A 27,795-nucleotide genomic window follows, 5' to 3' on the forward strand; every position below is an offset into this window, starting at 1 on the left:
GACTGTGACTTACAGCGATTTAGTGAAATTATACCTTTATGAGCAAAACTGAAACATTTATCTTTTTCCCCCTACCTGATCCCTCTAGAATTTGGAAACTCTTTGTGAATGAGTATGGTTATTTAGTGGCAATATAGTTATTTGCATAAGTTCAATAAGAACCTATTCTCCTTATAACAGGACACATTGGTTATATTACCAAGGCTTTGACTGGAATGTCATATTTGAAACATACAGGCTCAGATATGACAAGACAGCTTTTCAGGAACAAAGATTGGACTTTCTGGAATACAGCCACTTGGAATCATGGGCCTGGTACCTTGTTTACAGAGATTCTGGCAATCTTACCTGGTAAGTAAGGAAGCTTGCTTATCTGGCAGGTGCAAGGAACCTCAGAATATTTTGGAGGACCTCGAGGAGAGAGGAGTCCACCCAAATCTGGAGGTACTGCAGGCAAAATCTGACAGCATGTCCTTGCCTTGGCTTTTCTGGCCTCGAGAGGCTTTTACAGTTCAATCTGAGATTCCTCATAAAAAATTCCAGCAAAGCAGATTTAAAAAGCCGGTATAATCAATTGCCATTCTTGCTGCACTTATGTAAATAATTGGACCAAGTTTTATTGAAACTACACTTATTTTGCAAACCAGTTTATCTTAATTTGGCTATCTTTTGTGAAAATGAGGGTGATTTTAGAGAGAAAAAATTACGTTTCAGTAGAAACTAGAGTACGCATTTATGGATATTAGATTCTAGCTCTTCTCTTCTACAAGATTCATCTATTACTAATCATAACGTCTCCTTGTGGCCATCCGTCTCTGACACCTGGGAGAACCCTGGCCACAATCAAACCTTTTCCTTCAATACTACTGCTCAAATACTAACTAGATTTGCCTTGTCACAGGTGGATGATAAACAAAAAGTTCCAAAGATAAAGTCCCCAACTTATCAATACACACAGGATGGACTGTATCAAATTTGGGACGAATATATTTGGCTCACTCCTACTAGTGGTCAACTCAGTCAAAAGGCCACTATATGTTGGGAACAAACCAATCACACCTATGACACATGGCCTAATAACACCCGACCTATGGGAAAAATTCCCCGTTATATGTGTTCTCATATCATAGCCTTAAGAAATACTGATTGGTTTGGGACTGACTGGGATAGACGGCCAAGCACACGTTGGCTAGCCCCTAATGGCACTCAGTGGTTATGTGGCTCCAACTTATGGCCTTGGCTACCACCTGGATGGATTGGACGATGCACCCTAGGTTTCGTCTGGATGCAGGGTAGAACTACATTTAGTATATCTCCCCCTGCTAACCTACCCAACCTGCAACAGCGCTGGACCCGCTCTGTCTTCCACTGGTATGACCATGTTGCCTCAATTTTCCTTCCCCAATTAGGAATCGAAAGTGTCATCTGGCACATGGAAGCTCTAAACAAATTTACTATGAAAGCTTTAAATGATACACAACATAGCCTTTCGCTGCTCGATTTAGAAGTGTCCCAAATGCGTAAGGCAGTCCTCCAGAACCGAATGGCAATGGATGTCTTGACAGCAGCGCAAGGGGGTACTTGTGCCATTATAAAAACTGAATGTTGTGTTTATATTCCTGACTACCATCAAAATATCTCTGGCTTCCTATCTGATATGAGCCACCAAGTTAAGTCCATGTCTGACCCTACCCTATCTCTAAATGATTGGTTGAACTCTTGGTCAGGTCCAGGTTTCTGGACTACTATCAAAACCTTATTCATTGGGTTAATCATCTTGCTTGTATTTCTTATTATAATTTGTTGTCTATTTCGTTGTTTGTCTTCCACATGTCAACAAAGTTTCACCTCCTGGACCACCTCTCGTCAAATGATTCTCTCGTCGCCAGAGGATCTGTACACCTTGTCAGCCTTGGACACCACCGGCGCAGCCTTCCGTTCCGCTGAGCCTGCTACCTGTACCCATGGCCCCATTTAGGGACAGCTCTACGACCTTGTACAGCCGGAAGTAGTTACAGAAGACTGACCATCGTCCATATCCCCAAAAGATTTCGGGGCCAAAATGGGTTCAGGGGGGTTTATGATGGGGATTTTTAGGCTGCTTAATTTTAAAACGGTTTATGATGAGGATTTTTAGGCTGGTTACTTTTAAAACTACAGATAAGAAGCAGGCTCCAAGGAGTGGAATTTGTTTGCCCTTTGATCAGAGACAATTGCATTTGTAAAGGAAATCTTCATGCCTCCCTCTCTGGAATTTGTTTGCCCCTTGTTGGGAAAACATTTACATTTCTAAGGGAAACCTCTATCTGTGAAGATGCCTCCCTCTCTGAGCCAGGAGGAAGGGGGGATGGCCTTATCTCTGGAAACTGTCTGGCAACCTCATGTAACTGACCCTCCCCCCGACAAATCCTCCTTTTATCTTTAGTCGAGGATAAAATTCAAGCGGTGACTTCTGCCATTTACTCAATCCGATTTGATTCTTATCTAAAAGTTGTGGGACCGCCAAATGGCCAGACCAAACGGGCACTAATAAAGAGATAACTCACACACCTATGCCTTAAATTTGGCCCTAACCCTCAGTTCGGAGCGGCAGCAGCAGAAGCTCTGACTGCCCATGGGTCCTGTCCCCATGCTACTCTATCTCTATTCTCTAAATAAAAGAGCACTACTGCCAGATCTTGAGAGTCTAAGAAATCTTTCTTTTGACTCCTCGGCTCACCGACCCCGCATCATGGTCTAATAGTAGATGTATGATTGCCATTCTTTTAAATTTGTTAAGGTGCATTTTATGGCCCAGAATGTGGTCTGCCTTGGTGAATGGTGCCCGTGAGCTTGAGAAGATGTGTGTCTGCTGTTGTTGCGGAGTCGTCTGTCGGTGTCCATTACGTCCGGTTGATTGATGGGGTTGCTGAGTTCAGCTGTGTTCTAATTGACTTTCCACCTGCTGGATCTGTCCATGTCTGATAGAGGAGTGTTTAGTCTCCAACTGTAATCGTGGATTCGTGTGTTTCTTTTTACAGTTCTCTCAGTTTTTGCCTCACGTATTTTGATGGTCTGTTGTTAGGCGCATACGCATAATGGGTGGTTATGTCTTTCTTCTTAGAGGATTGCCCCCTTTATCATTGTGTAATGCTTCTCTTTATCCCTGATAGCTTTCCTTGGTCTGAAGTCTGCTCTGTTTGGAATTAATGCAATTATTCCTGCTTTCTTTTGGTTAGTGTTAGCATGCTTTCTCTTTCTCCATTCACTTACTTTTAAGCTATATATTTTAAGACTATATATTTAGTTTTTTTAAGTAAAGTGGGTTGCTTGTGGGTCTTCTTTAAAATCTACTCTGACAATGTCTGGGTTTTAATTGGTGCATTTAGATCATTGACATTCAAAGCGATTATTGATAGAGTTTGATTACTATCTGTTATATTTGTTACCATTTTCTATTTGGTGCCCTTGTCCTTTGTTCCTTTTTTGGTCTTTCAATATTTTTCTGCCTTTTTAGGTTTTGATTGAGCATTTTCTATGGTTCCATTTTTTCATGCTTTGTAGCACATCAGTTGTACTTATTTTTTTCCCCTTTTTTACTGATTTTCCTAGTGTTTGCAATATACATTTACAGTAAATCCAAGTCCATTTTCAAGAAACACTATACTGCTTCACGGGTGGTGCAAGTACTTCATAATAACAGAACACTCCTAATTCCTCCCTACTATCTCTTATGTCATTGCTGCCATTCATTTCACTTATATATTAGCACATATATACAATTTATTGTTTTTTCAACTGTAAGAACCAACCTGTGGATAAACACGAGTCAGTGCTTCAATTGCATGACAAAGTGTAAATGTTAGCAGCACAGACAAACAAAAGCAAATATATTATTGACAGAACGTGAGTCATGCGGGGAAAAAGGAAAAGCAGAGGAACTGTGGGGACACAAACAGTATCAGGCATAGAGGAAATCTTGAGATTAGGGTGAAAGTTGATAAAACAAGAAATTAATAATAACAGCTATTTCTTGGGAGCTTCTGTGTGTGGGACACTAAATGCATTATTATTTCTATCGTCAGAGCAACCCCATGGGAGAGGTATTATCCATTTCCTGGGTTTACAGGTGAGGAAACAGAGGCCCAGGAAGGTTTTGTGAATTACTCAGGGATGCAGAGCTAAGAAACTGAAGAACAAGGATCCAAGCCAGGGGTCCATCTCAGAAGCAGTGCTTTCAGCCCCTGTGCTGCCACTTCCCTTGTCACTAAAGGGAGCAAATTTACATGATGTCACAAGAGAGAAGCAGCAAATTGATGAGATGAATATGATGGACTGGGAAGGAAGAGGGAGGAAAAGCAGAGGGAGGGGGAGTTTGTCCTCCCCCTCATGTTAGGTGGTGAAACTGTCTAAGTGGATCTGTCATGAGGCAGCAGGATCAGCACCATGTTTAAGGTTATGGGGGTAACATCGAAGTGGCGAGACACTGTCTCTGGAGAGGGGAATGGGGTGAGAAGGGTTGAATTTCAGTATTATTCGAGTTGCTATTGTGTTCATGTATTTTCATAAAAATAACAGAATGTTTCTGTTTATTTAGAAATCGTTTCAGCTGTGTAAGTGCATCAAAACGTGAAATTCAAAAATCATCTTACATCTGTGACACATCTGTTAAACATTTGTCTTATCAGGATTATTCTTTTTAGCTTGAAAGCGTTTAAAAAAATGTCAAGAAGTATGAATTTTCAAAATTTCTCTCAATGACACTGCAGGCATGGCAGAGACAGGGCGTGGGACTGTAGGAGCAAACTGGTTTTCAGCCCTGCCTCTGAGAGGCGGCTCCATTGCAAAGGGCAGTGATGCTGTGAGCCAGGGAGCAGGGGCATGGCTCTCTGGACAATGACTGACAGCTTAGAGTGAGTGATGGACGGCACGGGCCTGGAGGGGTCCAGTGGCCTCTCTCGGGGGAGCTATTTGCTTTACAGGGCTGCTCGCATCAGTGTGGTGCTAGGCTCAGTGCTGTGCATTCTTAGGCTCAGTTGTCATACTTTTCCATGTGTTTACTTCATAAAAGTCAGCGCTTCTATGCTCCCTTTAAAATGGGGATCAAAGCACTATTGCTCTACCTCTGTCCATCATCTCTGTACCTATTTATCACCTGCCTACCTACCTGTACTACTCTGCTCAGGCTGCTCTAACAAAATGTCATAGACTGAGGGCCTTAAACAACACACATTTGTTTCTCACAGTTCTGGAGGCTGGAAGTCCAAGATCAAGGCGGATTCTGTTCCTGGTGAGGTCCCTTTTTCTGCCTTGCAGACAGCCACCCCCTGCTGTGCCAACACATGTGGACAGAGAAAGCTTTGCCATCTCTTCCTCTTTTAACAGCTCTGATCCCATCGTGGCAGCTCCGCCTCATGCCTCTTCTCAACCTAATCACCCCAAAGGCCCCACCTCTAACACCATTGGGGCTGGGGGGTAGGGCTTCAACATATGAATTTGGGGGGCACAAAATTCAATCAATAACTCACTCCATCTATTTATATATAATTTATCTGTCTGTCTATCCCCCTATCGTTACGTATAGAACAATAAGAACATGGCTTATAAGTCACTTCCCTGCGTTACTTTATTTGATCCTTCCAAAACTCTCGCCAAGTAAACAGGCCACAGATTAAGCACCGAGTTCACTGAGACACTTGAAGGTTGAGTGTGATGTTTGTGATCAAACAACCAACAAATGGTGGTGCAGAGAGTTCAACCCACACCTTCTCTGTCCTCCCTCCCAATTGCTGACTCTTCCAGCAACCTGAGTTACCGGCTCCCCCTGAGGACACTGGGCGTCCTTCCTCTGGGCCTTTGCCATGATTATTCCCACGCTCTGGGATGCTTTTCCCTCAGACATCTGACTCAGTCTGCTCGCTCTAGACTATTCAAGTCCCGCCTTCCCAGTGAGGCTCGTCCTGTCCACTGTTTAACTCTCTGCCCACAATCTGAGTCCTCCATCTGCCGCTTTATTCTCCAGAGCATCTCTTCCTGGCTCACCCACCAGATCATGTACATGTGCTTGTTGTTTCTTTTCTCCCCTCCAACCAGCATGTGGGCTCCACAAGGTCAGGAATTTGCGTTTATTAAGTCTAAGGGAGACCCAGCAGAACTGTAGGGTCAGCCAGAGCTGGGTGCATCTATAACTCGTGTGATTTGGTATTTTAGTGGTTTAGATTAGAGCCAGGCCCATTACTAAAGATCTATTCTGATAATTTTAAGCAGCATGATAAATTATTAAGTAAATTTACATTTTCAGTAGGTAAAGGGCAGGCATGAGCTCTTGCTTCCTCCAGATGCGAGAACCCGGATGCAAATCCATCCTCTCTGGGTGAAATGGGAATGTGTGAGGACAACTGGCCTAAGTGTAAAGTAAATAAAAAGATGCACAAAAAAGACATTGAAACATGTTAAAAACTAAAACCATAAAGTGTGGTTTCCTGTCACACACCAGGGATTATGTGGCCTCCAGTGAGTCAGAGTTGGGAGAGAAGAGAGCAGCGTGCAGGGAAGAGGCCAGGCTGAGTCCCATCCCTCCCTCCTCTGGCCCTTCCTTCCTCCTGGAGTGTCACCTCACGCTCAAACCGAGATTCCAGGGTCAGCACGTGCAGTCATGAAGTGTGGCTGCTTCTGCAACCCAGTCACCGGGACACAGAACATTTTGCGTAGTAAGTGTGGCTCAGCACGCCACCACTCATCTATGTCCATTCTTCCTCTACAGCTGAGTAAAGAACACGAGCAGAGGGAGATTAACAAGAACAAGGTTATGTATATATATGTATATGTACATAATAAGGACCCACAGAGGCAAATGGGGAGGGGGAGAGGAAGCCCCTGTAAGCAGCGGTGGGCATCCTGCCAGTGCCCAGACTGGAGAGAACCGGCCCAGAGCCTGGGTCGGCCACGTTAACAGTCCAGCCGGGGACGGCACGGTTGGTGCTACATGCAGCTGCTTCTGTTCTCCACACTGGAGCTTCCCAAGTCTGGGGCAGTTCTGAAGTGGGCTCCGTGGCCCTCACCCTCCAACACACACACAACACACACACCCTGCACATACAGAAACACACACAACACACACATACATACCCCATACTGCACGTATACACACAACAAAACATGCGTCCCCTGAGTTGTGGTCCTCTGGCTGCTGTAGGAAGAGAGCAGGTTAAGCTTCCCTTGAAGGATCTGAGCCCATTTCCCATGGAGCAAAACCTGTTCCTGGTTACACACAGTCTGCATAGCAAGATCTCCTCCATATTTGTTGAGGTTTGCGTTAGAAGAAAGGAATTGTGGGTGGCTCCTATGAGGCCCTGGCCGGTGATGAGGGTGCCCCAGAGGCAAGGGTACCACTGGCCGTGCCCTGAGCACAGGCACAGTTGCTCTGACCAGGAGCCTCCAGACACAGGGCTGGCTCCTCCACAGTCAGAGGGGCCTTCTGGTGTTTGGACTGAGCGTAGAGTTTTCTGTCTAAAAACATATGGTGCTGTCCACATGGCACCACCTGGGCTTTGCCAGGGCGGTCCCCGGGCTCTATATGAACAGGGAACCAGAGTGTATCCAGTCTCAGCAGGTGTTGCGCTGTCTACCATCACTCTGGATAGGTGGGCTCTAAGTGTTCTGATGGCAGTTGGTGACACAGGGGCCTCCCATCACAGGCAAGGAGTTGTTCCCTTTGACTGCACCTGCTCTCTTTTGGCCAGGTGGGCCCCAGGTACACTGATGGAAAGTGGGAATACCAGGTCCTCCAGTCATGGGAATGGTGTATCCCCTCCCTCTGTGCCACCTGGACTCTGGGTGGGTGGCCCCCGATGCTCGGAATGAGGTGGAACTAGAAGTGGGTGCAAACACAGGGGTGATGTTTGCCCTCCTACTGCAGCAGCTGTGCTGTGGCCAGATGGACCCCAGTTATCTGACCAAAAGGGAGACCAGAGGTGGTGCTGGTGCCCCCTCAGTCCTGCCCCAAAGTTGAGAGCACTGGATACCTGTGACTGGGTGAGGCCTGGGGTGGACACACTGACCCCAAAGCTCCCACGTTCCACGGGGGCTGCAGGTCCCAGGAACACAAGTGGGCCTGGAGCCATATTGGCCAACAGTGAGCTACTGTCCCATATGCTGGGCATCCTGGTGGCAACTCCAAAGCCAGTAGTAGTAGATATGCCACTGGGGAGAACACCTCAGGTGTCACTCAGAGTCAGGTGGGTGCTGACAGTGGTGCCAAATGCGGAAGCTGGAGATGTCAAAACTGTAAAACCTGGTTGCATTATGCTGCCTCTGGGAGGCTGGGCTGCGGGAGGGGTGGGGCCTACGGCCTGTGCTAGGGCTGCCAGTTTTCCCAACAGGAAAGAGTCGTCAGGCTGCTGCCCACCACAGGCCCCAAATGTGGGCAGAGGGGTGATTCCCGGGTCAAAGAGAAGGTTGGAAATTGCGGTCTGTCTGCTGACTGACTGTGCAGGTAAACAGGTGGAGATGTGGGCCGAGGCAGTGCTGTCATTGGGTGGTGTGTTCTCAGAACCAGGAAGCACCATGTAAAATGGGCAGTGGTTGTCCCTGGAGACAGGGGGACACTGGAAGGTGACAGCCTGGGAAGGAGGCGTGGGATCCAGAACATCTGTGTCAGAGGCATGCTTGAGGTTTGCAGAGGTGATGCCTCCTGGGGGAGTGTGGGGGACACAGGACCACGAGGGCTTGGCCAGTGAAAACAGGAGCACTGGGGAGAAGGGCTCTCTGCTGCTGCCCATCAGGGGCCCCACATGTGGACTGAGGGGCAATTTGGGGGCCAAGGGATAGATAAAAATTGGGGTGGGGAAGAGGACCATCAGTGAAGGTGGGCTGTGGAGACTGGTCCCTTTGCAGGTCCCTCTGCTCCACACTGCAATGAACCTGGGGAAATGGGAGCGATCTCACACTGGAGCCTGCAGGAGACCAGAGAATGCCAGCCTGGGAAGGGAGAGCCGTGTCCATGTCAGTGATGCCAGGCTCTAAAGTAGGCTGGGAGGTCAGACCTGCAGATACTGTGGTTGTCACGGTGGAAGGGACTGCCACAGAAAGGATGGGCTGGCCTGTGAAAACAGGAGTCCTGGAGGAAGGGAGTGGAAGAGCAGTAGGTAAGAGAAAAGGAGGGGGGAAGCTAACACGTGGCTGTTGGGGATTCTTTTTGGCAAGAGGGCAGCTTGAAGGAGAAGGTCGCCATGCTTGGAGGTGTGAGGAGGCCAGAAATAGTAGCTGCTGTCGCTCTGACTGAATGAAAAGGGCCTCCATTCTCACTAAATGGAATTCCCAAAATGGAACTTGGTCTAAAAGGGGGAAGAGAATGGGCAGGAACAGCAGGAGGAGGAGAGTTCAGGACTGTGCATCTTGTTTCCTGATCAGTATTTGGGGTCTAGGGAGCTGGAGGGACAGACAGGATCCTGGGTCTGGCAGACAGGTCAACTGAGTCAGTGGGAGGAGCAGCGACCTGTGAAGGGTGAGTGTCGAGGGGCAGGGAGTCTGCAGTCTCCGAGGCAACTCGGAGGGGTGAAGGTGGGGAGAAGGAAGGGGCAGGCCAAGTGGCCCTGTGGTCTGCCATGCCCCCTGTTTTATCCTCCAAGATCTTGTTCTGCTGACACTCACTGTTCTCTTACAAGGTGCCCGGGTTTTTGGCAATAGCTGTGCAAGGAAGCTGAGGAGGTGGGAGTGGCTCACCTGGGCCCCACAGCAGTGGCAGTGGCAGTGGCAGGGGGAGCACAAGTGGCATGATGATTCTCTGTTTGCAGGACCTACTGCTGGGAGATCCCTGGGGAGAAGAGCTCCTTGATGGGATGTCTGCAGGCTTTCGTCCCACATCTTCCCTGACATCAGTGAGCCTGGGGAGCTGGGCAGAGGGTCTTCACCTGGCACTTCCTTTGTTGACCTCTTGGGCAGCAGGGAGCAGCATGAGGTTGGGTCAGAGAGCACCATTGCATATGGATCAGGCTTCCAAGGAGGCAGGACATCTCCAGCAGGGCTGTGTGAGATGGTGATGACATGGCTTTCCCAGGAGGAGCTGATTGGAGACATCTGGGTGTTCTCACTCACGCTGTCTTCTGGGTGCTTGGGATGGAGGTCCGGAGGCCCAGGACTGCACTTGCGGGAAGTGAGGACTCTGTTGGTCTCCAGGGGACTAGGTGTCAATGTTACATCCCCACTGCTGTGTGGGCCCCTGTGCCCACTGTCTTGTCCTTTGTTCTCTATGTGATGCTCCTCCTTTTCCTTTCCTTCTCTGGGCTCTTCTTGGGCCTTCACCTCAGTCTCCTTTGGGCAAGGAAGTGAGAGGTGACTGGATGGTGCTGGCTTCATAGCCCTGATGACCTGCCCAGGTGGTGAACAGAGGAGAGTAAGTTTGCACCCTGGAGGAGGGATCCTTATGTTTCTCAAGTTTCCAGACATCATGGGATTACGAGCTCTAGCTCACCAAGGGGAGGATCCCCTGAGGGGAGCGCGTGGCCTGCTGGACTGGATACCACCTCTCCTGTGCCATGTAAAAGCCAGCCGATAAAGGCACTGGGTCCTGATTGGGACCCTCCAGACGGAGGGTTGGCACGAGAGCAGCGGGGTGGTCTCAGCCAGGTGGGGCAGCAGAGCAACCCCTGGGTCTCACCTGGTGTGAGGAGGCTTCACGTCCACAGCCTGGATTTTTATTTAAAACAATTTTGTGACGAGGATAAATAAAATGTTAGATGTGTGAAGGCCCAGGAAACATTGCAACAAAGAGACATATTCAGCCTTAGCATGCTGGCCTCCCCAAAACCCCTCAGTGACACCCTGATATTACTGGGGAGTCAAATGGGAATGAAATACGTTCTAACTGGTAAATTCCCTATTTAAATAGCTAAATCTTCCCTATATATTTCGTGTATCCTCATTTCTTCTTCATATGACAGCCAATATTTTAAGAAGGAAGGAATTCATCCTTTTTTTCACCCAGTTTATAACCCAAGAGAAAACCTGCCCGCAATATTTGTAATCTGTATCTGCAAATCCAGAAGACAGCACAAGCATTCACCGAGCAGCAAAGGATGGTGTGGCGGGTGAAGAAAGGAGGGCAGAAGAAATGAGTGTCCAGAATAGAGAGCTTCTAGCAGGGTTCCAGTCAAACACAGTAGGGGGAGGCACAAACGCTCAGGATGGCTTCTAGATTCACCCGAATATGCCCAGCGATCCCTGGAATACAGTCTCAGGGAGAACGTTGGTGAACGCTTTTTTTTAAAGACTTTTTTAGAGCAGTTTTAGGTTTACAGCAAAATTGAGAGGGAGGTACAGAGGTTTCTCACATGCCTTCTGCATCCGCACATGCACAGCCCCTCATTATCAACATCACTCCCAGAATGGTACATTTCTTACCAGGGATGGACCTACACTGACACATCACAATCACTAAAGTCCACAGTTTACCTTAGGGCTCACTCTTGGTGGTGTACATTCAGTGGGTTGGGACAAATGTATAATGACATATATCCATCGTTATAGTATCATCCAGAATGTTTTCACTGCCCTAAAAATCCTCTGTGCTGTGCTTATTCATCTGTGCCCCATGCCCCTCCACTAGTGACCACTGACCTTTTTATTGTCTCCATAGATTTGCCTTTTCTAGAATTTCCTATAGTTGGAATCATACGGTATGTAGCCTTTTCAGATTGGCTTCTTTCACTTAGTAATATGCATTCCAGTTTCCTCCGTGTCTTTCCATGGCTCAATAGCTCCTATCTCTGTAGCAGTGAATAATATTCCACTGTCTGGGTGTATTGGTGAACTTTTGAGACTGGGAATGCTCAAAACCATGATCCTTAATTCACCTAGGAAATCTCAAACCCAATTAAAGAAATTTATAATTTTTCAAACTGCTTACAACATCACTCCTAATTTCTGCAATCCCCACAACAATCTTAAAAAGCTAGTGTTGTCCTGTTTTCATTGACTGACGTTAAGAGACATGAACTTACCTGATCTTGATTAGAAACCAACTGCCCCTGGCTCCCCCCCGCCCCCCCCAAGCCCACTGCACTACACCAGGGGGTTGGGACTAGAGTTTTCCTGTTTAGCAAATTAAAATACAATGTTTTATCTGGCGATCCTAGTTGGCATAAAGGGCCCAGACATCTAATAATGGTGGTATCAGAGATACCTTCAGTTTTTCAAAAACCCTAGTAGAAAGTCGATATGTACGATGGCATGGCCAATGATAATGCCAACTTTTGACCACTCTCCCACCCCACCCACTAGTCAATGTATTCTCTCCTTTGTTATCTTATCCTGATTAGAAGTTTTGAGCAGCAACTATGTTTCCCTCTGAAATGGAAAAGAGACAATTAATGATTGCTTAAATGCAGTCTCTTTGGAAGGCTAATTCAAAGATGAGAGTCAATAGCAGATGGGTGAAGAGTGGGAACCAGTGTATGCTAGAATTGCAAGGACAGCCTGTAAGTGGTGGGAGGGACAAAGGTGGGCATCAATGGGGTTCTAAGAGTCGGGGTGTGCTCCAATCTGAGCAACCCTTCCCTGATTCATTTGCATAACAAGATTCAGCCTAAGATGGCATCTGAGGAAAATGGTCTCCTGCTAAAATACCACCTGAAGCCATTGTTCTACTTTAGAATGTGCTGTCCAGTACACAAGCCACTAACCCCCTGTGGCTGTTGAGCACTTGAATTGGGGCTGGTCCAACTTGAGTTGTGCTATGAATGTAAGATACATTGGATTTCAAAGACTTAATACCATAAAAGAATGTATAATAGCTCTAATTTCTATGTTGGGTACATGTCCAAAAGATGTTTTATATATAGTCATTAAGTAAATATATTATTAAAATTAAGTTGACCTGCTTATTTTTTTCAATGCAACTGCTAAAAATTAAAATTATATGTATGGCTTGTGTCATATTTCTGTTGGGTTATGCTGATACCCCATGCTGGGAGATAGATCAAAGAAACTCTAGGACTGGTATGACTAGCACGTTCCCACGCGCAGCTTAGTTTAGATTGTCCACTAGTCTAAGCACGTTCTAGCTAAGAGTAATATCACGTTTGTGTTACTGAGAGTCACTCTAAAACAATAAAAAACTGTTACTGTGCACTCTCCAGGTTTTTCTTTTCCTGGTGTGTTTTTTCTCTCAGTATTAAGACTGACTTCTTTTGGTTACCGTGGCAACCAGCTGAGGAAGGCGGGGCCCTGCCGCTGGCTGTGTTCCAGAGACATGCACAGATGGCAGCCCAGAGCAGGAAGAGGCGGCTCCCAGCTGAAGGTCACCACCAGCGCCATCCTGCCTGGCCTGTCCTTGGCTCTGCCAGCAGCTCCGCAGTCAGCCTGATGGACCACAGGTTCCTCTGAGCCAGCAGCAGCTTCCGCTCTTCTAGTTTTGTTTTTTTTCTTGTAGCTTTCTCTGCTCCGCAGCTTGTAGCTTCTCAAGCTTTACCTGATTCCGACAGAGTTCATGGTCCCGCTGCTGTTTTTCCCTCTTGCATAGCTTCTCCTCTCTTTTCCTTTCTCCAATTCTCTGCCATTTTGTTCTCCTCTTTGCTGCCATTTCTTAATTGAGGCATTATTCAGGTGCTTGGTTGAGTGAAAAGAAACCTTGGGGACTGGCCCCATCTCCGAGAGGTTAAGTTCCTGCTCTCCACTTCGGTGGCCCAGGGTTTCGACGGTTCGGATCCTGGGCACGGACAAGGCACAGCTCATCAGGCCATGTCTAGGTGGTGTCCCACATGCCACAACTAGAAGGACCAACAACTAAAATATACAACTATGTACTGGGGGGATTTGGGGAGAAAAAGCAAAAAACAAACAAAGATTTGAAACAGTTGTTAGCTCAGGTGCCAATCGTTAAAAAAAAAAACAAAAAAGAAACGTTGGTGTTGCAGGTCACAGCCTCACCATCCTCGCCTGTAATGTGAGCTCTAGCCACCCAAGACGCTCAGGGCTTGGATGAAGCCCACGTAACCACGGTACTGGACATATGCCTTGAAGTTCAAGTGTCCCCCGAAACTGAAGGTGTGGAAGTTCAGGCAGGTCATCTCCTCCCCATAGGGGTCCAGCAAGGGGATGTCCACTTTCCCTATCTCCCTAAACTTCTCAAACGCCTTGACTAGAACCTCCTTGCTGGGCTTCTGTGAGCCTGCCTCCTTCAGGGTAACCATTTGCAGGGCAGCCCCTCCAGGCGAATCGTGTCCAGCCTCTCCTGGCAGCATTCATTCATATCTACCTGTGGAAGAAGGTGTCCCAGTTGTGGTGCGTGGGGAAGTCGATTTGAACTCAGTGGCCCGTACCTGGAGTGTGTCAGAGAAGCCCCTGAGCTGGATGGTCTTGGCCACCAAGGCAGGCCAGGAAAGACTTGACCAGACCTTGTTCTCCCCCTCGCCCTTGAAGTCCGGGGTGCTCTTAGAAATCCGGAGGATGGAGAACTAGTGATTGTGTACCATGCCCTTCAGCCTTTCCGGCACCTCCCAGTTGGAGATGGACTCCCAGGCTGCTGCAGCTGTGCGAGGGCCAGGCTGATAGTCATCTTCACCATGGGCTTGACGTAGAGGCTGTACAGAAAGCAGAACTCCAGTGCATGAGACATGTGGTGTACTGTGGTACCTGCTGCCATAGCTGGGGCATTGGTCCCGCACAGGGCTTCAGCTGTGTCCCAAGCCACTGCCCATGTGGCCCAAGCTCGCTGCCTTCTCCCAAGGACCTCCACAGGCACAGCCTCTTCGTCAGGCATCACCAGTGTCAGCCAGAGGCTCGCCTGAAGGGATCCATACCTCTGTCACCCTCTTCCGTGATGGTGCTAAGTGCTGGAGATATGAAGGTAAGACATTAATTTCCGCCTTTGAGAACCTCAGTCTTAGAGACAAAGAATAAGTAGCCAGTTACAAATATGCCCTCTGGGCTAAAGGGAACTTGACTGTCTCATTCACAGTTGTATCGACAATGTCTGGGCCATATGCTGGATAAATATTTGATGAATAAATAGATGAATGAATGCAGAGTACTACGGGAACACAGAATGGAGAGTTAGGGAAGGCTTTCTAGAGGAATTGCTGACTCCAATGGTCAGAAAGAGGTAGCCCCGAAGAGCAGACTGGAGAAAGTATTCCAGAAGGAGAAACGGCAAGGTTGGCTCAGGCGTACATAACAGTTATGCCTGGATTAGAGGCTGGCAGAGGAGATCATGAGAATATGAAGAGACTCCCATGATGAAGAGCCTCATATGCAAAACTACTAACTTAAGATTCTATCCTAAAATCAATGGAGAGTCATCATTGAGCACAGAAGCAACATTATGAAGTTTGTGATGTAGAAAGATGAACCTGAGAGCATAATGGAGGGCTGGTTTGTTATAGAGTGGCTAACACTGGAGGCAAGAAGACCAGTTAAAGAACTGGCAAATAATTCAGGCAAGGGAAGATAAGAGTGTAAGCTAAGGCAGTGATACTAGAAAGCCAAGGAGGAAATAGGATTAGGAGATATCTAGGGGGTAGATTTGACAGGACTTGGGGACAAACTGACTGTGGGGATTGAGAGAGGAGGAGCAGAGGATAATGGCCAGGTTACTGTCACAGGGAGATGGGTAGGTGGAGGAGGCGCTCCTTTCCCAGCTGGAACCAGCCCAGTGGGCAGGAGAGGCGCTGCGTGCTGTGTCTTCTTCACATGTCCTACAAGAGCTGTGGCAAGGGCACCTCTACCTGTCCTCACGACATAGTAGGCCTTGGGGCAGTCCTGCATGCATGTCACATCTGCCAAGGGAAGAAAAGTGTCTGTCTTGGTATCAAGTATGACAGGTTTCCCAACCCTCCTCTATATACTCCCCACTGTGTACCCCTTGGTACACACTGTGTACCTGGTACAGTGTGTACCGGGGGAGACAGGATGCAGGAGGAGTGAGACAATGTCCCTGTGGGCTGATGGATGTCCTTGGGAGCTGAGATGAATGTCCAGGAAATAGAATCGACCACAAAGCCTTTAGGAGTTGAGAGGAAACAGAGGTCAGAGTGGACTGGCCTTGGTGGGCAGGACAGAAACCACAGTCCGTCAATATGAGCCCGAGGATGTACGGGGCATCCCAGGAGTGGGAGTCCACATAAGGCAGTGCTGGGGCAGCAAGTGTCAAGGCTCCACTGAAAAAAACAAAGTTCAGGGCCAACGTGATGACCTGTCCCCACAACTTCAACTTTCTATTTCGAGCCTTGAATGTGTTCCCTCCAAGATAAGATTTTGACCTCGATTCTGCTGTGCTGCCCACACTGTGTGGCTGTTGAAATTAAAATGAAAGGAAATTAAAACTTCAGTTCCTCATTTGTGTAAGCACAGATATAGAAAGTTTCCATCATGACAGAAAGTGCTATGGACAGTGAGTCTGTTTTACCTGGGTGTTTAAAAAGTAGATCAAACCTTAAATTCTCTGCTCTACAAAGCAAGGTGAGCTGGAGTTGAGTTGTTCAGCCTCGCACCACCCCAGTCCTTTCTCCACCCACCCCAGTGGAGTCTCTGATTCTTCCTTCTTCCTTAGGAACATTTAGGGGTGGAAGGTGAGGGCAGGTTGATTAGAAAGTAACAAACTGAGATTTGCTGGCTCTGCAGTTTAGGACTCAGTCCTTAGAGGCAACTTCTTCCCCAGCTTCTGCTCAACCTCGTGGACTGGCAGCCAGGCTCTCCTGCATTTCTAGTGTGAGCCACTGGTCAAGTCTAGACCAGCAGCCAGGCTGTGTCCATGACTCTAGTGAGCATTAAGCACAGGCGCTGATGGGAAAGCTAAGTGATATTAGGGCTGTTGCAGAAAGTGCTGTGGACTCAAACTCTGCTGGGAGACTCTCTGAGCTCCTGAGGACAGGGCCATGTCGTGCACTCTGAGTTCCAGCACCCAGCAAAGGCCAGGGCTCCAGTGAATGCTTGTTTGGTGGTTCTTGTATTAAAGATGTATATTAGCAACGGTTCATTGTCCAGCTGATGTATCTGGTTAACCAGGGGGGAGCCCTAATCTCCTCAAGATGAAAAACCTCTGGATTAGTTTCCTATTGCTCTTGTAACAAATTACCACAAACCTAGTGGATGAAAACAATACAAATTTCTTATCTTACAGTTGTGGAGGTCAGAAGTCTAAAACGGCTCTACAGGGCTGTGTCCCTTTTGGAGGTTCTGGGAGACAATCTATTTCTTTGCCTTTTCCAGCGTCTGGAGATCACCTGCATTCCTTGGCTTGTGGCTGCTTCCTGCATCTTCAAAGCCAGAGCACAGCATATTCTCTCTTTGTTCCTCTGCCCTGTCATCACATAGGCATCAACTACTAACTCTGATCCTCCTACCTCCCTCTTGGGAGGACCCTTCTCAAAATGTAGGATAATTCCCCCATATAAAGACCATTAATTTAATCACACCTGCAAAACCCTTTTTGCCGTGTAAGTGACATTCACAGGATCTGGGGATTAGGATGTGGACATTTGTAGGGGCCACATTGTTCAGTCTACCACAACCTCCAGAGGAATTACCCAGTTTATAAAAACTAACCCTGGTGGGGTGGTGGTGAGGGGCAGGGTGGGAGAACGTGAGAAGATCAGGCCTGAGACATCCTGTGCCCAGCCCTTGGGGGACTACGGCTCTGTGTTATGCACCAGCACCGAAGTCTCATTCTAGTCTAACTCACATCCCTAGTTTAAGGGAAGACCACCTTGTAGTGATGACGTCTTCCTGTCTGTCTGAAGGCTCCTGAGAAGTTCACTGGAGGCACTCTAGATTCAGGCAATTAGGAAAGAAGGTCTGGGGTTGGGATGATATGGGAGATCTGGAATGTTCTCATGAAGCAGCAGCTTCTGGGAAGGATGGTGACTGAGATTTGTATAAGAGGAGGTGAGATGGATGGACAAAGAAGACTGGGATCTTCGATTGTTTTCTGCTGGAGGGGACCAGGAATGGTGAGGAGGATAGCTATCCCTGTGTCTTCGCAGGCAAATGGTGTCCTAGCAAATGACTCCTCAACAAGAAGAGGAAAAATGGCCACACATTTCTACCCTGAGGGTCTTGCTTCTCAGGTCTACTCTGCTGGGCTGGGGAGATCAATGCTGGCACTTTCCTGGTCTTCAACATGTTCGTCCTTCCTTCTCTCTCTCCTATACCCTCCACTGCTCCTTCTTTCAGTTGAGTTGAATTTTGTTTCATTTTCCTTCTCCCCTTCATGTGCTGAGACTAATCATGGCATCCCTGGAGACCTGAGGGCACTGCCCCACGTTAGCGGGAACCACTATGTGGGATCTGCTGGAGGCGGCCAACCTCAGAATGGGCCATACTCTGTTCAAGAAGATTCATTAAACAACAGATGCTAAATCAAGGGGAAACTTTGATGAGGAGCTGACCACCTGCATTTCCAGAAAGTGTCTCTCCACAGACTGCTTATTAATCACAAGGGAATTATAACTGTGCAGTGGAGAAATGGGACAGCGCCCTCAACAGATGACCACAATTAGCATCACTGATGAGAGGCAGCTGAACATGTGGTGTCTCCAGAATGACACAACATCACCCGTGAGGAATTCTGGCTGAGAATGCATTATCTCCATCTAATCGTGGGGAAACTTCACACAGACCCCCCATGGAGGGGTAGGGACTGTCTTCCTCTACAATGTTAATACTATAAATGATGAAGACAGCCTGTGGATGTGTTTCAAATTAAAGGAGGCTAAAGCCACATGGTAACTAAATGCAATACCTGCCCCACGGCTGGACCCTGTCCTAAAGGGGAATTGACAAAATTATAATACAGATGGGATATTGAAATATTGTATCAATTGTAAATTCATTGGACTTGACAACTGGGCTGTGGTTATGTGAGAAAGTATGTTGTTCTTAGAAAATACATTCTAAAGTGTTCTTGGGAAAAGGGCGATGATGTATGTAACATGTCTGCAAATGGTTCTGAAAAAACTGTACCGTAGATTCTGTCTGCAGATACATTGAGAGCAGGGGACCAAGAGCAAGCACATGAGAAAGCAGAGGGGGGTCAGAGGTGAATGGTGGGGACGGGGTAAAGGGCACGTGTGCCTGTTCTTCGCACTGTTCTCACTCTTCCATTTTTTCTGTGGCTTTTTAAGTTTTCCAAACACACAGTAAACAATTAAAAGGAAAGACACCAATATCTACTGGGCACCAAGCATCGTGCAAGGTCATTTCTCAGATGGAGAGAAGGACAAAGCCCTTCTATGAGGAAAAGCAACTCACTGGGAAGAAGGCTGCCCCACAGGTGCGTGTGACACTGGTCCTCCGAGGGCCCCATGCAGCAGAGCACTTGGCTTGACAGGGCTTGCATCCCAGAGCCCCTCACCCCAGCACTCGTTGGGGGTGCATTCCTGGTGGGCACACAGTCCATGTGGTGGTTCAGCCTCAAGCCGTCCTGGCAGGGCATGCAGGTCCCAGACACGGGCAGGTCCTGCAGGACTTGTGGCAATCTGTGGGTGGGATGGGGCTGCCGACAGAGTAGGAGAGGCCATGCGCCCCTCTAGGGAATCAGTTCACTGGAAAGTGTGGCATGAGCCTTCCTCGTTTCTTCCAGAGATTTCCAGGGCTCTGTGCCAAGGGTATGGGGCCATGAGTTGAGGACAGCCCTTGGGCTCTGAGTGGAGCATTCTTGTGACAAAAAGAGAAAAAATGTGTGTTTTGTATTCTCCGTAATATCCAGAGGCCCTTCCTGCAACAGCCCCTCAGAAATTTTAAGACTCATTGCAACTACCCGAGATACAGCAAAGGAACACTAAGAGGCCTTGTGGCAGCATGGCCACACACTGGTTGGTGGCCTTTTCACACCGTGACTCCTGTTCTGCCGTCCTCCACTGACCTCCCAGAATGCCTTGCACTTATCATTAATGTAGCCATTGTCCAGATATGTTATAATTACCTGTTGAATGCACAGCACCTATGGGAGGGCCTGGCGTGTGACAGACAGTCAGTGAGTATTTGTCAGACAAATGAGTGAGAACCATTCACGCCCCCTCAGGGTTTTAGTAGTCACTGCTCCCTCTGCCTAGAATTCTCTTCTCCCAGGTATAGCCTGGTTTGTTCCCTCCCTTCTCAGAGACATCTTCCAGCCTCCTTCTCGAATTTCAGCTGCATCCTGCCCAACATCCTCTCCCCCTTCCCTGCCTTATTTTTCCTTCTGACTTATCTTCTGTAGAGTTGGCCTTGCCCAGTAGAATGCAAGCTCCATCAGGACAGGGTTCTGTGTGTATTGTTCCCTGCTGTTACCAGGCCTGGAGGAGCATGTGGCACATAGGAGGCCCCCAAGAAGCACTCACTGAATGAATAGACCCCTGGTGTTATCGTTGTGATTGTCATCATCTCATCTTATCTATCCAGGAAATTCCTTCTCAGGAAAGGCTGGAGGAGCTCAGTCACTTGGCTGAAAAGGGCAGAGTCACGAGTTGAACCCAGGACCTTAAGAAGAGCTCTCGCTATTTCTGCCCTGGTTCCCCGGGAGAGCTGTGGGACGCTTAGAGGTGTCTCTGCTGTCTCGTAGGGGATAATTTGGGGTGATGAGAATGGATTCCCAGTCCTTGTGTTTCTTAGAGGAAGTCCAGCTTGGAGATGGCTTGGTTCCAGGAGCTTCTCCACACCAGCCAAACCTTAATTTTCAGGTCAGGTCCTTTGTTACTTTTCCTCTCTGGAAAGTCAGGTGGTCACCCTGTTTCTTCCCTCAGCCTCCCCGTGGACTGGTGGAAGGGGCAACAGCATTGCAAGGACAGACTCAAGTCACTTTCCAGCATTGGGTGGGTCTGAGGGGAGCCCCGGCATCTGTGGTTTTAAAGCTCTGCAGGTGACTCTAATGGGCAGCCAGGGGTGAGATCCAGGGCCTTTCTCAATGGGAAAATCAAATCAAGTAAATTAAGGAACCATCCTCTGAGACCTGTAAAGCTCTCTCGATGGCAAGTTACGTCTGTGACTGAGCCCCAGAGAAGGGCCCGAAGTCAGTCCTGAGTTCCCAGCATGGTGCAGGCAAGGTGGTCCTGCAGGCCTTGATGAGTCTCTGAACTTCTCTTGGAAACAGCTCCACAGCCTGCCTCCCGGGCTCCCTCCGCCCTTTGCTGCACTGCACAGCCGCCTGTCTCCAAGCCCATGTTCTTCACAGCTTGTCAGCTGGGACAGTGACACTAGAAGCTTCACATGAAACACAGAAAAAGGTAGATCCCACCCACAGGCTAGAACAGATAGCCTTCCAGGGAACCTATGTCCTCCTGTCCTCCCAACACATGTCCCTGAGATGCCCTAGCACGTGGGTGGCCCAAGGTCTCTCCTGCCCCGGGAGTCACCCTCAAGCTCTCGCTGAGGTTAAGGGCCTGCCTCTGGGTGTCTATCTCGTGTTTGGTTGGAGGCCACAAGGGGTGAGATTCCCACTGAGTGCCGAGCTGGAGTGGATGCTGTGACTGTAGTTAACAGGACAGGATTGTACACATGCACGGTGCTAAGAGAGTAGATCTTCAATGATCTCACCAAAACAAAGGGTAACCATGTGAGGAGATGGGTGTGTTCACTGGCCTAACTGATCATCATTTCACAATATCCATGTGTATCAGATCATCGTGCTGTACACCTTAAACTTACAATGTTCTACATCATTAAAACTGGGGTGGGGTTGGGAGTGGAGAAAATTCCCTTCCCCAGGATGCTTCTCTCACTTGCTGGAGAATTCCTCTGGTAATGGGCAATTTGTTTAATTTTTCTGTTCCCTGATACCTAGTGAGAGGCAAGAACTCACACCCAGTTCAAACATGAGGAGGCATCAGAAGAGCAGACCCCTCTTGACCGTGTAGGGACTGACGTGCCAAGTGGGATGGAACAGGGACCCGGGGCAGCAGAGCTGAAGGTGAGGAGGATGGAGGAAGCTTTAGGGAGGCGACGGTGAAAGGGGACAAGGGGCACCAAGAAAATCCTCTGTGGCTTGGCTTTCCTTAGGCTGCTGGAACCTATTATGGCTTAAAATTTTGGGAAAAATCTTCCATTTTGGGGGGCTTTTGAAGGCTCCTCATCTCCGTTGTAAATCTTCACCTGAGGATCCTTTTGGATCAGCCACTTTTGTGAGGAGGGTCAGCATTAGCCATTGTAATAACAGTTACATGATCAAAGGCAAAGAATGATGCCTTTTAAAAATAAATAATGAATTAGAGCAGAGTCACAATATGCTTCCGTGAGCAGGAGGGAAAGGCTGGGACGACAGCTCGGGAGTGGGAACTGTGCGAACCCAGGAACCTGCTCTGTCTCAGCAGAATCCCATAATCCTGTTAGGATCCGTGGGATGCAGCGCTCAGCCCTGTGCCCAGAAGTCTTCCCCGTGCGGTCCTTAGTCTCTTTTTCATAGTAAGTTCCCGCTGCACACTCATCCAAACACCCCTCGTCGTGGAGAACTGAGGACGCCTCAGCACAGATGTCGCAGTCATCCGCTGAGGGGCCACTGCCCTCCAGTCTTCATGGCAGAGGACACCCTGGCGTGCATCTTTATAGGAGTGGTGGGGACAGGACTGATGGCACATATCCCTGCACAGGAAGGACCCAGGCACGCACTCTGGGGAAGGGGAGAGCAGCAAGCGACCCCCAGTGGGACAGGAGAAAGGAATTCATTCCTTCTGCAGAGGACTGGCCTCTCCTCCCCACTTTGGCTCATCAGACATGAGTGTACCTGCATCTGCCCCTTCCCCACCCTGCTGGGGCTCCTCCTCCATGTGGCACAGGCCCTGCTTTGGGAGAGGAGACCACATATGGTGGCCCGATTGCATGGTGATGGGTTTACATCCTGAAATGATCTTCCTCTTGGAGATGCACAACTTGTGGTGCTGTGGCAGATGAGTGATGGCTGAGATGCTGGAGGGATTCTTCTGAAATCCCAGGAAGCAGTAACAGATTTTTAAAGTTGTACCGAGCCCCTTAGGCTCTTTTTAGTAGGGAAAGCAGTTTAGGAATTCTTGGATTAGTTAATTTTTCATTCACTGGTAGGGTAGACCAATGAAATATACATAGTTGATTAGCATGATAAATGCATTGTAGGTATATTTTCTTTGTGTTCATTCTCTTATTTCGGGGGGAATTCCAGAAAACACTTTGGTTAGACCAAGAGAATCCCTTGGATAAGACAGCACCAGTTATGAGTCAGTCTTATCCTTGGTAGGAAATTAGCCATCCTTTCTTGGGAGATAATTCCAGAGAGAAAGTTCCCAGCCAGAGCACTATTCTCAGAGTCTTAGTTTCCCCCAGCACTTGGGATAGTGCTTGGCACCCCTAAGTGCTCAGTACACATGTGTGGAAGAAATCGGGCAAAAAGGGGCTCTTGTCTGTCTTAACCTGCAGAGTCCACAATGGAAAGGCTTTCTCTCCTCCTCAGCTTCCTCAGTGATGTACACAGTGATGGACACATTTCTGTGAAGGTGGGGAGACTGGTTCCCCCAGTTCTGCTTGGACATCCCACCCTCAGAGAGTCGGCGCCCAGCTGGGGAGGCTCCACAGAGCCACGCTTTCTCCTGGGATGCTCCCAGCTACCTCTGCATGTTTTCTTGTGGGTGCAGTCCTGACACATCTCTGAGCAACACTTGCACACCCCCTCCACAGCCACATGACTCTTGAAGCAGGTTTCCTGTCCCCCTCCCTGGTCCAGGATGAGGCCCCCTTCACAAGAGTGGCTGTTGGTGGCATTTCCTCCACATGTTCTGCAAGGAGAGCTGCAGCGTTCACAGGTGCCGTCTTCTGCATAGAAGCCCCTGTGGGGAGGAGAGAGCAACTGGGGAAGCCCCCACCCTGGGAGAAGATTCCCACCTGGAGACAAAGGAGTCAGGGCTGTGAACAGGAACTGCTGGTGCTGTCGACCCAGACGAACCACCGGATCTCCTGAGGAAGTGTGGTAAGAGATCATGTCTGCAGAAATGACACGAAAGGGACAGGTGTCATCCTGGGGAATTCGATTTGTTTGGAAACAACTCGTGTTAATTCCTATCTAGTTTAGTCACCTTCTGATTTCCCTATTTTGTCTCTTGTTTTTCATTTTACTTTTTTTTTGGTTAAAGTAGAAAATGCTTTTTATTCAATCTAGTACTTTTATAATGAAAAATTTAACAAATTAGAAAAATTATTGTTTAAAGCCTCAAGAGGTTTAATGCCCTATAAAATGGGAACCGCTTTTGCTTCTTGATGCTCTGAGCCAGCGTCTGATGGCTTCTTTCAAACACACATGTAATGTTTACACACAGTATCAACCACATCTGGAGCACCTGTCAGTGGAGTTTGTATTTGTGTGACTGTCTTTCTTCCAGGTGGAATGTGGGGACTGTATGTGTATTGACCTGTCACACTATAGATAACACTCACTGCTGTGTGAACACAGTAAATATGAAAAAGCCCAGCCCTCTCAAATGTAATTGAGAGATGAGGGACGTACAGACGATGTTTCTTTGGAGGGAAAACTGAAGAGAAGAGCTTGTTTGAAGCAGGACAGTCATAAACCAGTTTAGAGAAGATGGACTTCGGATATCATAGGTACCTAGTCCAAATGTTTTCTATAATTCTCCTTGTATTTCTCAGCTGTTGCCATAAGAGTGCTGTGCAAGAAAACACCCCAAACTCGTTATCACTCATGTATCCGTGGGTAGGCAGAACTAGGCTGAGCCTGCACTCAGAGAGGCACACGTCCTTGTACAGGAAGAACTCAGGCATGCGCTCTGGGGAAGGAGGCCTGACTGCAAGCTGCACACTGGGTCTGATCTTCACATCCCTGTATCCTCTCAGCACAGAGGACTACTGGGGCATGTTCTCTTAGCTATGACAGAAGCACAAGAGGGCAAGTTCAACCAGACCAACACATTTTAATCCGCTTCTCTCCTGCTAACATCCCATTGGCTGAAGCAAATCAAACAGCCCAGCCCACAGCCAAGGGTCAGGGAAGGCCATTCCACCTCTCCTGGGAGGTGCTGCAAAGTTACAAGCAGAGGGCAGGGCTGCAGGGAGGGGTGAAGAATTTCAAGGAATAACTCAATCTCCTAGAGTCCTCTGTGAACCCTAAAGCCAGTACGGGACTCCTCCTCTACGGCATCTGTACTTGATGTTTCAATTAATCAACTCATTCACATCCATTTAACCGCTATTTCAGTCATTAATTTCTTGTGTTTATTCAGTAAACAAAAATGTATTGGATGCGTCAGGAAGAAATAGGACAGGGGTGAATAAAAGTCATATTTCTAATGTCATTTTAAGAAAGAAAAATTGAGGAAGAAGCAGTTTACGTCGAAGAGGGGGAACTGAATAGTAACCAGATGAAAGCTAAGACCAAGCTTCCTCACACAATGGCATCCTTAGCTTTGGGACCACGATGGAGAACACTTGAAGAACAAAGACACTGCTGCTTTGTCCAACCAATATCTTAAAATGAATTTGACTTTCAGTTCTGTTCCATTGATCTGTGTGCCTGTTTTTGTACCAGTACCATGCTGTTTTGATCTCTCTGGGTTTGTAGTACATTTTGAAGTCAGGGATTGTGATACCTCCAGCTTTGTTCTTTTTTCTCAGGATTGCCTTAGCAATTCGGGGTCTTTGATTGCCCCCTATGAATTTTAGTATTCTTTGCTCTATTTCTGTGAAGAATGTCATTGGGATTCTGATTGGCATTGCATTGAATCTGTAGATTGCTTTGGGTAGTATGGACATTTTAACAATATTAATTCTTGCACTCCATGAGCACAGTATATCTTTCTATTTATCTGTGTCCGCTTCACTTTCTTTCCTCAATGTATTATAGTTTCCAATGTACAGGTCTTCCACCTCCTTAGTTAAATTTATTCCTAGGAATCTTATTCTTTTTGGTGTAATTATAAACAGGATTGTTTTCTTAATTTTTCTTACTGATGGTTCATTGTTAGTGCAAAGAAATGCAAGCAATTTCTGTATATTTATTTTGTACCCTTCAAATAACTGAATTCAGTTATTAGCTAGATCTAATAATCTTTTGGTGGAGTCTTTAGGATTTTCTATATTTAGTATGGTGTCATCTGCAAATAATGACTGTTTTATTCCTTCCTTTGCAATTTGGATGCCTTTTATTTCTTATTCTTTCCTGATTACTGTAGCTAGGACTTCCAACACTATGTTGAAGAAGAGTGACAAGAATGAGCCTCCTTGTCTTTTTCCTGTTCTTAGAGGAAATGCTTTCAGGTTTTCACCACTGAGTATGATGTTAGCTGTGGATGTGTCATATATGGCATTTATCATGTTGAAGTATGTTCCCTCTATACTCAATTTGTTGAGGATTTTTATCAGAAATTGATATATAATTTTATCAAATGACTTTTCTGTATCTATGGAGATGATCATATGATTCTTATCCTTTGTTTTGTTAATGTGTATCATGTTGATTGATTTGTATATATTGAACCATCCTTGCATCCCTGGAATTAATCTCACTTGATCATGGTGTATGATCCTTTTATTGTATTGTTGAATTTGATTTGCTAATATTTTATTGAAGATTTTTGGATCTGTGTTCATCAGGGATATTGGGCTGTAGTTTTCTTATTTTGGAATGTCTTTGTCTAGTTTTGGTATCAGGGTCATGCTGGCCTCATAGAATGAGTTTGGGAGTGACCCTTTTCAATTTTTTAGAACAATTTGAGAAGGATGGGTATTAACTCTTTTTTAAATATTTGGTAGAATTCACCTGTGAAGCCATCTGGTCCTGGCCAGTTGTTTGTTGGGAGTTTTTTGATTGCTGTTTCAATTTCATTACTCATAATAAGTCTCTTCAAATTTTCTATTTTTTCATGATTCAGTTGTGGAAAATTGAATTTTTCTAGGAATTTATCCATTTCTTCTAGGTTGTTCAATTTGTTGGCGTATAATTGTTTGTAGTAATCTCTTATGGTCCTCTGTATTTCTGTCGTATTGGTTGTGATTTCTCCTCTTTCATTTCTGATTTTGTTAATTTGAGCCCTCTCTTTTTTCTGGATGAGTCTGGCTAATAGTTTACCTATATTGTTTATCTTTTCAAAGAATCAAATTTTAGTTTCATTGATCTTCTCTCATTTTTTTTTTAAGTTTCTATTTCTTTTATTTCCACTTTGCTCTTTATTATTTCCTTCCTTCTGCTAACTTTGGTCTTTGTTTGTTCTTTTTCTACTTCCTTCAGGTATAAAGTTAGATTGGGTATTTGAGATTTTTCTTGCTTCTTGAGATAGGCCTGTATCACTATAAACTTCCCTCTTAGAAGTGATGTTGTTTTATCTCATAGATTTTGGGCGATAGTGTTTCTGTTTTCGTCTGTCTCAAAGTATTTTTTGACTTCCTCCTTGACTTATTGGTTCTTCAGTAGCATGTGGTTTAGTCTCCACATGTTTTGTGTTTTCTCCAATTTGCTTCTTGTAATTGAGTTCTAGTTTCATGCCATTGTGGTTGGAAAGGATGGTGGGTATGATTTCAGCCTTCTTAAATTTACTGAGACTTGTTTTGCAGCCTAACATGTTATCTGTCCTGGAGGATGTTCCATATGCATTCAAAAAGAATGTGTATTCTGAGGTTTTTGGGTGGAATGTTCTATATATATCTATGAAATCTGTTGGTCTAATGTGTCATTTAAGGGCAATGTTTCCTTGTTGATTTTGTCTGGATGATCCCTTGATGTAAATGGAGTTTTAATGTCCTCTACTATGTTTGTGTTACTGTTGATTTCTCTCTATGTGTCTGTTAATATTTGCTTTATGTATGTAGGTGCTTCTATGTTGGGCACATAGATATTTGCCAGTTTTGTTTCCTCTAGTTGGATTTTTTTCTTTA

The 27,795-nt window shown here is 46.8% G+C and overlaps 1 long non-coding RNA gene and 1 pseudogene across 1 annotated transcript; one reads left to right on the forward strand and one right to left on the reverse strand.

The window, feature by feature from the left end:
- Positions 1-13,303: 13,303 nt before the first annotated feature.
- On the reverse strand, positions 13,304-14,737 carry LOC139041666 (A-kinase anchor protein 17A-like; annotated as a pseudogene).
- Positions 14,238-21,860, forward strand: LOC139041667 (uncharacterized). Its single transcript, XR_011497261.1, has 4 exons — positions 14,238-14,824; positions 19,098-19,246; positions 21,044-21,176; positions 21,734-21,860. It is a non-coding gene; the product is annotated as an uncharacterized lncRNA (long non-coding RNA).
- The last annotated feature ends 5,935 nt before the right edge of the window (positions 21,861-27,795 follow it).

Source organism: Equus asinus, chromosome 23 (genome assembly GCF_041296235.1).
Source record: "Equus asinus isolate D_3611 breed Donkey chromosome 23, EquAss-T2T_v2, whole genome shotgun sequence".
Classification (NCBI taxonomy): Eukaryota; Metazoa; Chordata; class Mammalia; order Perissodactyla; family Equidae; genus Equus; species Equus asinus.